The sequence below is a fragment of the Anser brachyrhynchus genome, assembly GCF_964034855.1.
Source record: "Anser brachyrhynchus genome assembly, chromosome: 2".
Taxonomy (NCBI): Eukaryota; Metazoa; Chordata; class Aves; order Anseriformes; family Anatidae; genus Anser; species Anser brachyrhynchus.
Genome location: NC_137695.1, coordinates 56,664,221 through 56,676,102, shown reverse-complemented (window position 1 = coordinate 56,676,102; position 11,882 = coordinate 56,664,221). Strand labels below are relative to the sequence as shown.

General features: G+C 43.0%; 1 long non-coding RNA gene across 4 annotated transcripts; it reads left to right on the top strand.

The window, feature by feature from the left end:
- The first annotated feature begins 5,314 nt into the window (after positions 1 to 5,314).
- LOC308189602 lies at positions 5,315 to 10,621 on the top strand. Of its 4 annotated transcripts, none has more exons than XR_013946463.1 (4): positions 5,315 to 6,304; positions 9,391 to 9,476; positions 9,637 to 9,876; positions 10,371 to 10,621. It is a non-coding gene; the product is annotated as an uncharacterized lncRNA (long non-coding RNA). The 4 variants fall into 4 exon arrangements; XR_013946464.1 differs by lacking the exon at positions 5,315 to 6,304 and adding an exon at positions 8,016 to 8,166; XR_013946462.1 differs by lacking the exon at positions 9,391 to 9,476.
- Positions 10,622 to 11,882: the final 1,261 nt, after the last annotated feature.

Sequence of the window (11,882 nt, the reverse complement as noted above, 5' to 3'; positions counted from 1 at the left end):
CTCCTTCTCTGGAGATATTCAAGGCCTGTCTGGATGCCTACCTGGGCAACCTGCTCTAGAGAACCTGTTTTGGTAGGGGGTTTGGACCCGATGATCTCTTGAGGTCCCTTCCAACCCCTACAATTCTGTGATTCTGTGATTTGAGTGTAGTGCTGGTGTGTGAAATATTTGCTGCCATCCTCATCTGAGTTCTGCCATAAGACAAATGGTTGCTACTGCAATCCATTTTATCCCAGCTTTGTTTGGAGATTAACCAGCAGACAGCTGGATAATATCAATATTATACCAATGTAGGGGTGTGCTGTCAGACCCAGCACTTCAGGGCTGACATTGTTTGGACATTGGAAAACAGGTGAAAAAAACTCATAGAAAAAAAAATAACCAGGTAAGAGGGAGAAGTAGCGTGATTATTGCTTTCATCTGTTAGAATGTGAAATGCAGGATTAAATAGTTTTTCTTCTGTGACGGCTAAGTTTTATACCTATACTCGTTAACCAAGTTGAAAAACGAGGTTAGTAAACTTGCTAGAGAGTCACAGGTGTCAGGCACCAAGATCCAGCTAGAAAGTGAAAAAGGAAGTGCAGACAGTACAAATAACAGTTTTTGGATTTGTTTGAACTGCATCAGGAAAGTCTGCAGGACAGAAACCCTGTAATCCCTGCTCACACAAGGACAGCCTGATTATCTGACTGAAAGACTGCCAAACCGGGGGTTAACTGTGTGGGTAGGTACTGTAGCCTGGATCTTAGGCACATCCCATTAGACAAACAGGGCCTTGGCAAAGGACCACAGTCCTGTCTGTGTTCAAACCAGGGGGGCTGTGTCTGCGGGTCTAGGCTGGGGTAACAGGATCACAGAATCACAGAATGGTCTAGGTTGGAAGAGACCTCCAAGGTCACCTAGTCCAACCTCTGACCTAATGCTAACAAGTCCTCCACTAAACCATATCACTAAGCTCTAAATCTAAACGTCTTTTAAAGACCTCCAGGGATGGTGACTCAACCACTTCCCTGGGCAGCCCATTCCAATGCCTAACAACCCTTTCAGTAAAGAAGTTCTTCCTGGTATCCAACCTAAACCTCCCCTGACGCAACTTTAGCCCGTTCTCCCTCATCCTGTCACCAGGCACGTGGGAGAATAGACCACCCCCACCTCGCTACAGCCTCCTTTAAGGTAACTGTAGAGAGCGATAAGGTCGCCCCTGAGCCTCCTCTTCTCCAGGCAGAACAACCCCAGCTCCCTCAGCCGCTCCTCGTAAGACTTGTTCTCCAGACCCCTCACCAGCTTGGTCGCCCTTCTCTGGACTCTCTCGAGCACCTTCATGTCCTTGTAGCGAGGAGCCCAAAACAGAACACAGTACTCGAGGTGCGGCCTCACCAGAGCCGAGTACAGGGGCACAATCACTTCCCTGGACCTGCTGGCCACGCTGCTTCTTATGCAGGCCAGGATGCTGTTGGCCTTCTTGGCCACCTGAGCACACTGCTAGCTCATGTTCAGCCGACTATCAACCAATACTCCCAGGTCCTTCTCTGCCAGGCAGCTTTCCAGCCACTCGTCTCCCAGCCTGTAGTGCTGCTTGGGGTTGTTACGCCCCAGGTGCAGGACCCGGCACTTGGCCTTGTTGAACTTCATACAGTTGGCCTCAGCCCATCGGTCCAGCCTATCCAGGTCATCCTGCAGAGCCTTCCTACCCTCGAGCAGATCGACACATGCACCTAACTTGGTGTCATCTGCAAACTTACTGAGGGTGCACTCAATCCCCTCATTCAGGTCATCGATAAAGATATTAAAGAGGACTGGCCCCAGTACTGAGCCCTGGGGGACTCCACTAGTGACTGGCCTCCAGCTGGATTTGACTCCATTCACCACAACTCTTTGGGCCCGGCTATCCAGCCAGTTTTTAACCCAGGATAACACAATGGGTCATAAAGAACACACTAAACAGAAATGTAATTCATCAGAGACCAGCTGTGGTGTATCTTAGTGTAACTGTAAGCTTTGTGCGAATGTGAAATACACCAGGCACTGGAAAGAGTGTGCTATCCGTGCACTTTTTCCAAGATTCCTTCCTGTTCCCTCAAGGCTTGCTTGCATGTAGGGATGGCCATATGAAGCTGAAAATCCTCTGGACTAAGTCCTATGAGTAACAGTGCTGTGGCTTTTTGCCAAGTACTTGCTCTTTACCTGAAGGTAATGTTGCGGTTTAGCCCTGGCAGGCAGCTAAGTGCCGCACAGCCACTCACTCACTCACTCTCCCTTGCTGGGATAGGGATGAGAATCAGAAAGGTAAAGTGTGAGAACTCATGGGCTGAGGTAAAGACAGTTTACTAGATAAAGGAAAAAACATGCTTGCAAGCAAAGCAAAGCAGTGAATTCATTCACTGCTTCCCATCAGCAGGCAGGTGTTCAGCCACTTCCAGGAAAGCAGGGCTCATAACGCGTGATGGTTCCTTGGGAAGACAAATGCCATTGCTCTGAATGTGTCGTTTCCTCCCCCACCCCCCCCCCCCCCCCCCCTTCTTTCCCTGCAGCTTTAATTGCTGATCACAACATCATATGATATGGAGTATCCCTTTGGCCAGTCTGCGTCACCTGTCCTGGCTGTGTCCCCTCCCAGCTCCTGGTGCACCCCTAGCCTCCTCTATGGCAGAGCAGCACGAGAAGCTGTGAAAAGTCTTTGGTCGCTATGCAAACGCTGCTCTGCAACAACATCAGTGAGTTATCACCACTATTTTCATCAAAAATCCAAAAACACTGCATTGTTTGAGCCTCTACAAAGAAAAATAACTGTCCCAGCCAAAGCCATGACATTTAGCAACAGAATAATCATTCTCTTTACCAGTAGGCTCTCTAGGTAGAAGGAAGGTGGAACAGAGCTTGGAACAGATGGTTAAGTATAGGGCCATCTGTAGGTTAGATGCATGGAATAGTGAATGGCACAGGTCCCTTGCAACATGTAAGAAGTGAAAAATTGGCCACATTTGCAAGTCACGTCTGCTCCATACATTGCTAGAGAGCAAACAAACACTGAAAGCATAAGAGTTCACAAAGCATCTATGGAACAGTTCCAGGTGAAAGACATTTTTGTCTGATACATCTGCTATGCTGCAGAAAAATCCAGGTGTTAGCACACTTTAGTTATTTGAAAATGGATTAAGTTTTGTGCATACTGTGTTTTCATACCGTTATAACCTGTTGGCCTTACCCTTGGTAACCCAAGGTGATTCAGAATGATACTGCATATTTCTAACCAATAATTTAAATATTGTATTAACTTATTTTCAGCCATTAGAGATCAAAATCTGTTCTCTAATAAACAGCATGCTAGGTAGTATTTACACAAGTGACATCCTATTTTAAAAATACTTTTGTTCTCCATTTCCTTATTTTATATATATATACATATATGTCAACTGTGAAATTATTATGAAAGGAAAATAAATAGTTAAATATATATATATAATAAAAGACATAATACACAGATGTAATACTGGTTCTGGTGACTCAGCTTTGAAAATCTGGCCTTATCCTGTGGTGTTCGTAGCTCAGGGGACTAGATATTGGCAACTTGTCTGTGTGAAGAGTACCCTGTGAGAGATTCAGTTGCCACCAAAGAAACCCAGTTAAATATCTGCTTATTTTCAGCCATTTGAAAGGCCATAAAATACTGCAATGACACAGGACCTTGCTAAGTCAAAAATCCCCTCTTTATATTATATGCACCATGCAAAATTTTCAAGGAATTTTGTTATGGAGGATAGCCTGTGGAGTTGGCAGGCTGACATCAGAGCATCAACAAACATCCAGTTGCTAAAGCTCATCAAACTGGCAGAGGGACGGGGCTTTATTGACAGTGCTGCCTTCTGAATGGAAAGGACACACAGGGCTTTTGTGCATTAGTTTCAGAACTAGTGAATTATTTTTAATGCATTTTTATTTATGACATTGAACTGAACACAAAGGTTTCATTGGCAGCAAGTCAGGAAGGTGATCCAAAAAGCAATGCTTTTAGTGGATGTCCAGCATGAAATGTATATTTCAAGCAGAATGCAACTGTCTAGAAAAAATCATTGTAGGTTCTACTAAGGACAAGGCCACATGCTGGGATGCTGTAGCCTTTAGAGTTACATACGTGAATATATAGTTAACTTTGCCCCCAGGGTTGCAGAAGGTACCCTTGTGCTACACATAAGGACAGTAGCATTGCCTGCGTTGTTGCTACCTGTTCAAAAGATCTTGTATTAGTATAAAAAACTCTGAAAGCTGTAGGAAGCCCATTCCCTTCCATTGCGATATCTCATTAATAGAAGAAGCAAACTCTCAGTGGAAAAATCTTTTACGGTCCCCTTCTTAGAACAGCGTTTTAGAATACAGTGACAGTATACAACACATTCATAAATCTAACAGAAGGGTGTCAGGATGTCAGTCTTAAAACATCACTGATTATATGCATAAGCTGTTCCATTGCATTTTCTGGCAAGTCAAGTCTACTTATGTCACACATTGTACGAGTTCCCATCTAATCTTAAATGTTATGTGTTCTGAAAAGTACACTCTATGTGATGAGGTATTACAATCCTGGTATGCTTTGAGCAAATGATTTTTCCTGTTTTAATCTTAAAAGAATGTCTGTATAAGTGCAAATGTTAGAAAATGTTGCTGGGAAAGAAAAAGAAACAGTAAAGCTAGGAGTTTAGTAAACCTAAAACAGCAAAATATGTATCCTGCAAGATCATTGCAAAGCAATGTTGAAAATTATGTGCAGGATCACTTTTATTTGTGCTGTCATGGTCCACAGAAATATGAGTGAAATTATTTCTGACTGTTTGGACCTTTATCGCTTTTGCTTAATGGAATAAATCAGTCTGCTTAGACCGGCATGCTCAGGAACAAGTAGACAGTCATACTCCTTAAATACATTTTCCTCAGGAATGTTGAGTGTCTTTCATGTTGGTTTAAGTTGTCAGTGGCTACCTTCAAGTCTTCATGGATGGCACCTGTGTTTTCCATCACCGGTAAGTGGTGGACTGGTGAAATATTTCTTTATAATGTACTGAAATATTCCCCTTCAAACAGTGGTCTAGGTGCTAGTCATTGTATGTCAATCATTCTGCAAATCTGTGGGGTACGTTTTTTGATCGTAGAAGAGACGTATTTGGCAGTGAATGAAAAAGAAGAAAATGCTGTTTTTCTTTTACAAAATTCATGAAAATTGCAAGGTATGCCAAACTAATGTACATCAGTCTAACTTCTCGTATTAAATTAGTTTCAAAAGTGGATTTCAACCTACTTGGCCTTTCACAGCCTGATTGATAAAGAGTGGCAATGTGTAAGGATACTGAGCAATTATAATGCTCTAGGCTATGTGGCAACTTCTTTAATTTATTGTATCCTTAATATCACAGAGTGATACTGACTAGATATTGGCTGATACTGGTCTGAATAGAGGTGTGACAAATCAATTTACTGTTTTTAAACACAAATTTTGTACGTGGGGACTATAGGAAGTTGCTGATGGTGCTTAAAGAATTAGAAATTCATTGTAATAGAAGGTGTGCAGCCACAGCACAATGTGAGTGCAGGAATGTATTGGACCGTGATGCACAGTGTTTTCAGTAGGATTGTGTGACAAGCTACTTTCTCTTCTGTAATCATTTTGAATAGCATATTTGTTCCATACAGCATGGGCTAATGGTGCTGTTAATGCCACCCACTGGCAGTCTAAAATATGGCCAAAATGTTACAAATACACACCTGACATTGCGACACGTGTAGTTACGAATTGTTTTGCGGGAATGCTATCAGATTTTTTTATTTTTTTTTTTTAATGAACACAACAGGTTCAGTTGCAAAACCTCTCTTTTATATGACCTGTCAGTTTTAAACTGGGACTGTGTCACACAGGTGTTTTGTATATTTTTTCTGGTAGTTTTCTTGTGAACGTCAGCTGTCTTGCATTATCATTAACTTCAACAGCAAATGATGATGAATTGCTTATCACATAATCTTCAATTAAATCACTTCAGTGATTCCCAGAACAATGCTTAAAATATTCATCCTGTTTTGCATTTCATCTAAATCTAGAAACAGTTTAGAGAGCAAGAGAAAACATTTGTACAACTCTGTTGGTTTTTGATCACTGGTTGATTCATATGTTACAATGATCATTTTAAAATATCACTATTTTTTTCAGTCATCATTGTAGAAAGATGGAAAGAGTTTGAAAGTTTGATGTGAGAATGTTCTGTTTGTGAGATGCAGTCCACTTCAATACTATTAAATTCTTGCAAGTTTATTAAACGTGGTAAGTCACAGTAATACGTATTACTGATTCCTGTGTTGCACTCTTGTTGTTTTGGTGCAATGATTTTGAGTGTTTGTCTGAATGACTTATTTTTTTCAGCTCCTTCTTTCAGGTTTTTTTGTTTGTTTGTTTGTTTTTTCCATTTCATTTTTTTTGGGCTCTTGCTGCTTAGTTCTTGGATCTGTGTACCATTTTAGGTGAGTTCATACTTAGTATCATTTGGTGTGTTCAGCTCAAAGAAACTTTTTACAAATACAACAACCTAAGTTTAGCATCTGTTGTGATAAAATTCTGGGTCATTTCTTTTGGAAGCGGTAACTTTTAAAGAATGGTGTACCATCTCTCTCCTGAATTAGAAGATGAGTATACTGGTAGGTAACATTCAGATATAATTTCAGAAGCAAGTGATAGAAATACTGCAAAAAGTGGCATACATAAACTGTTTACTTTTAGTTATAATACTGATGTCATAAAAAAATTGGATCTAGGGCTTCAAAAATGTTTGGAAATTTCAAATGACATTAGTAAAATTCTTGTAGCTGACTTCACCCAGTATGTATCACAGTGTTTAAAGTGTATTTGGACACTCCCCGATTGTAGGTTTTGGCTACTTTTGTGCTTGTAAGTTAAACAGTGCCTGGGCAATCGAGCGTGATTATCTACTCTATTAAAATGTTAGGCACTTGCTAGCACAATTCTAGCCTGTGCCAAGTACTACACTTATGAGGAATTTTGGACATTTTTCCAGAGCTGTCATGTTTCTGGGAGCAGTTTGTGTGCAGCCAGCCTGTTCAGAGGATGAGAGATTTTATTAGCATAGACATAAGTCCCTCCTTGTTGGTTGGCCTGAGTGCCTAGGAATATTCCCAGACATCTCTTAATTTACTGGTGAAGATGTGGCATTTCAGTGATTTGTTAGTTGGTGCCAAGAATAGCAGAGGGTGTGTGAAAATATGTGCTCATTGAGAGAAATAGCCTGAGTGTTGTCTCTTAGTATCATTTTTCTTCAAAGACTTCTATGTCCTAATCGTAAAACACAATGGCTAATGGATTAGAACAGATTGCTCTGTGAAGTTAGAAGGCTTCTAGATTTGGATGACTACAAATCCAATATAACTCTGTAAGTGTAATTTATATCTAAACTATAGTTTATAACAGTACAAATGCTTCAGCTGATATATATAGAAGTAGATCCCTTTAATGGTATTTACTGGTAAATGAATTTGGAATAAACCTTGGAACCTTTCAGCAAGGTCAGATTTTAGTGTCTTTTGCGTACAAAAGCAGTCACATCAGCATCAGTGCTACAATGTTGACATCTCCATTAAAATAATAGAAGTAACAGAACCTTAATGGTAACTACTGCTAGAATTACTCACTTTTTCACATTTTATTTTTTCACCTCTTGTATGGATGACTGCTTGTCCTGCCTGCTTCCTGTATGGGAAAGTTAAGCTTGCTGAAGTTCAGCGCATTGTTGACTCTAATGCTTTTTAGTTTATAGGGCTCTGACTCTGATCCATCTGGCCTGTAGAGAGATTTACGAAACCCACAGTGGGATTCCCCCAAGAGGAATTTAATTCCCCCCAAAGGAATTAAGCATGAAAGTAAGGCCCCACCCATCTCCATTAGAGCAGGAGCGCTGTCATATCCGCAGTTGGCCACAAGATGTCGGTGTCAGAGAGAAAGTTGGCGTGTAGGACCTGGGAGCTTGCAGGCGGAGCGGAGAGCCGCCTGTTCCCAGCTCTGGGAACGCTGCGGGGAACTGTTGCTGCGTTGGGCCCTAGCGTTGGGAACTGGTGCAGCATTGTTAGAGCCTGAAGCTACAGTGCAGTTCAGGATTTTTTCCAGCTGTTTGCAGGGTGTGTTTTGTTTAGTTTGTACAATCAGACTACTAGAAAAGCTGGGAACTCCCAGACGCAGGTAGGAGCAGGAAGCAGAGGGGATTAGGAACAAGATCTCCTTCTGGCCGGAGGGAGAGGCTGTTGTCCTTTGAGAGGTTTGGGGGACAGTGCCAGTTTCTTCTCTTGTAATTGGTCTTTGGCAACATGAATGATATCTTCACTATCTTGTAATCCATTTTATGGCTTCCATTTTGGCTCTGCCTGAGCTAGCCCCTGTGGGATAGTGGGATAAAGATCAACTCACTTAGCACTTATTCTGCACTTCAGCTACAAACAGTACATAAGACTCCAGTGTTCTGCATTGGCTGGTTTTGGGACAGTTAGAAATGTACATCTATCTTGTCAAGGCGATCTTTTATCAGCCTGAAAACCATGTATGTAGATTTGTAAAATATCAGTTGGCCATCAGTTAGACATAGATACAGTCAATGCTGCTGGGTGCTAATGTGGGGAAGGTCTTGGCAACATGCTGCTTGTAAATTGTGTGGGGCTATTTTCTCTCAAATACCACCCTTTCCCAGGAATTTGGTAACTTGAAAACAGTTTTATAGGACTTAAGTGTCTCTAGGAAGAGAACTCTACGTCTTCAACAGTTACGCACACATAGGATTTCATGGGTGTATAGAAGCTATGCCAAGTTCCCAGCAAGTTTGAAAAGGCACCTTCCTGAGCCTGTGATCTTAAAATTCAGAAAAAGCAGCTGGTACACCATTGCACAAGTGCTCTGCATTCTCCTCAGGAGAAATCATTGAAACAAAGGCAACACCATGTAAACACTTTCATCAACTTCATTATTTCATACTACTTCCTCATCAATCATTTACAGAAGCAGTGGAGATACCACACAAAAATCTGTTAGCGAACTCCGCGTTATCATCTCTTTTTAGCTATTACAGTGGGGAAATTACAGAGGCTAGGTATCTCTTGTAACATCAGCGAACTCCGCCTTATCATCTCTTTTTAGCTATTACAGTGGGGAAATTACAGAGGCTAGGTATCTCTTGTAATATCTTCATGGATCTGTGTCTGTGGTTGCCCTGTGGCTATGCTATTTACTCTTGAAATGCACCACAAATCTCATCCCACCTAATTTATCTGACTGGACTAGATAATTCTTCTCTCTGTGAGGCTCTGATGGAGAAACGCGCTTCTTACATTTCCGGATATCCCCTTACTTCTCAGAAATCACTTGTGGTTGTCCCTGAAGTGTTCTATCTGTCCCTCAGAAAATACCCTGCAAGGCAGCACAGCTCAAAGTACCCTTCCTGGTAAGTAGTTGCTTGACTGTTGCTTTTTTTCTTTCTTTCTTTCCTGACTGGTGACTGGGGAGTCTGCAGTTCGGCCTTTGGCAGCCCTGATGACTTGTGGTAAATAGGACACATCTGTATAACACCTTCCTCTTCTGTCTTTGGGGCTCTTTTCTTCCAGCATCCCCTGTGGTGCAGGGCAGAAGGCTGTTCAGCTGGAGCCCCAGGGATTTATCAGATTTTCAGCCAAAGTTCGTACCTAAAGTCAGGGGCCAGGAAGTGAGACAGTTGAGTGAATGGAATCGCCTCACAGGAAGAAGAAAAAGCAAAAAGCACTCAGGGCAAGAGGTGGATTTCCTTTTCTCCTTCATGTCTTGTAAAGAGGGAGCAGCACTGGCTTTGCACAGTGGCCAGGTAGCAGGTGAGGTGCTCACAGAGAGTGGTGAAGGGGAGGGTGCTAACAAGGCACTTCTTGGGTTTGGTGTCCTGAAAGAAAATGAGGGATACATCAGCCCAGATGCAACAGTGTAAGAAGGGCATAGAGTGGGAAAGGAGGCCACCGCTTCCCCAGTAGCTTGGTTGTGATGAGACTCGTGGTTTGTTTGAGGGGCTCCCTGAGGAGCCAGGACAGGTAGCAATACAAGAGTGCCACTGTTCCATGAAGCTCTGGAGGCAAAGGGACTGATTTTCAGGTGGTTGTATGTATGCAAGTCTTCCTTTCAGTTGCCCAAGTTACAGAGTCCTGTAGACAGGCTTTCCCATACCGCAGGTGAGGGGATGAACAATGCTGGGGGGTTGCTTCGTGATCCATCTGCTGTTAGCATGGGGCGAGGGGAGAAGTTTAAAACTCATTTTGGGTCAACCCAACCCCTACAGCCTGTACTTCAGCCAGCCAATGCTTCTCTTTGTTTTCAGATTTATAACACCAGTGGATATTTCATTTTATGTTAAAACCTAACTTGAAACAAGCTTCATGTGATTGCAATTAAGGAGCTGGCATGATGACCATGAGACTGACAGAGAAAAGTGATGTGCAAGCAACAGCTGAAGACGTTTTCACAGGAAGGAGAAGGACCAGCTGGTGGAAATCATGTGCCATTACAGAAATAACTGAGCAGCAGGATACCTTCCGTTGGCTATAAAACAGGGATGAACAGCAAGAGTGATGTTTCACAGATTCACAGATTCACAGATTTCTCTAGGTTGGAAGAGACCTCAAGATCATCGAGTCCAACCTCCGACCTAACACTAAGCACTCCACTAAACCATATCCCTAAGCTCTACATCTAAACGTCTTTTAAAGACCTCCAGGGATGTTGACTCCACCACCTCCCTGGGCAGCCCGTTCCAATGCTTAATAACCCTTTCGGTAAAGAAGTACTTCCTAACATCCAACCTAAAACTCCCCTGTCGCAACTTTAGCCCATTCCCCCTCGTCCTGTCACCAGGCACGTGGGAGAACAGACCAACCCCCACCTCTCTACAGCCTCCTTTCAGGTAACTGTAGAGAGCGATGAGGTCGCCCCTGAGCCTCCTCTTCTCCAGGCTGAACAAGCCCAGCTCCCTCAGCCGCTCCTCGTAAGACTTGTTCTCCAGACCCCTCACAAGCTTGGTCGCCCTTCTCTGGACTCGCTCGAGCACGTCCATGTCCTTCCTGTAGCGAGGGGCCCAAAACTGAACACAGTACTCGAGGTGCGGCCTCACCAGAGCCGAGTACAGGGGCACAATCACTTCCCTCGACCTGCTGGCCACACTGCTTCTTATACAGGCCAGGATGCCGTTGGCCTTCTTGGCCACCTGAGCACACTGCTGGCTCATATTCAGCCGACTATCCACCAATACTCCCAGGTCCTTCTCGGCCAGGCAGCTTTCCAGCCACTCATCTCCCAGCCTGTAGCTCTGCTTGGGGTTGTTGCAGCCCAGGTGCAGGACCCGGCACTTGGCCTTGTTGAACTTCATGCAGTTGACCCCAGCCCATCGCTCCAGCCTATCCAGATCAGGATAGGCTGAAGCAGTCCTTTGGGATATTCTGTGCAAACTGTAACTAGGAAAAAAAAATATCCCATGGCTATTTTTCTGTTTTAATCTTCTGAATATTTGTCTTTTGTTGCTCTTTGTCTGCCTAGGACACTAAAAATGTTTGATGATCTTTCGTCAGGCAAAACATTCTCAAGGTGATAGTGATGCTTCCACATGTCACCTGGAAGCATTTTTATTTACTATTTGGCAGTGTCAAAATAAAGGGTTACTATTAAGTAGCCTGTCACTGTCTTCATAAATGAACAGTTTCTTGTTTGAATAATGCATTGAGAAGTTTGCCTAGTTTTTGCACCAATAGTTAGCTGCCCTCTAGGGTTTTTCCAGTGTATTATTGCACAACATGTTTCAGAATTTCTGGGGGGATCCAAACAAGATTCCCTTATATTT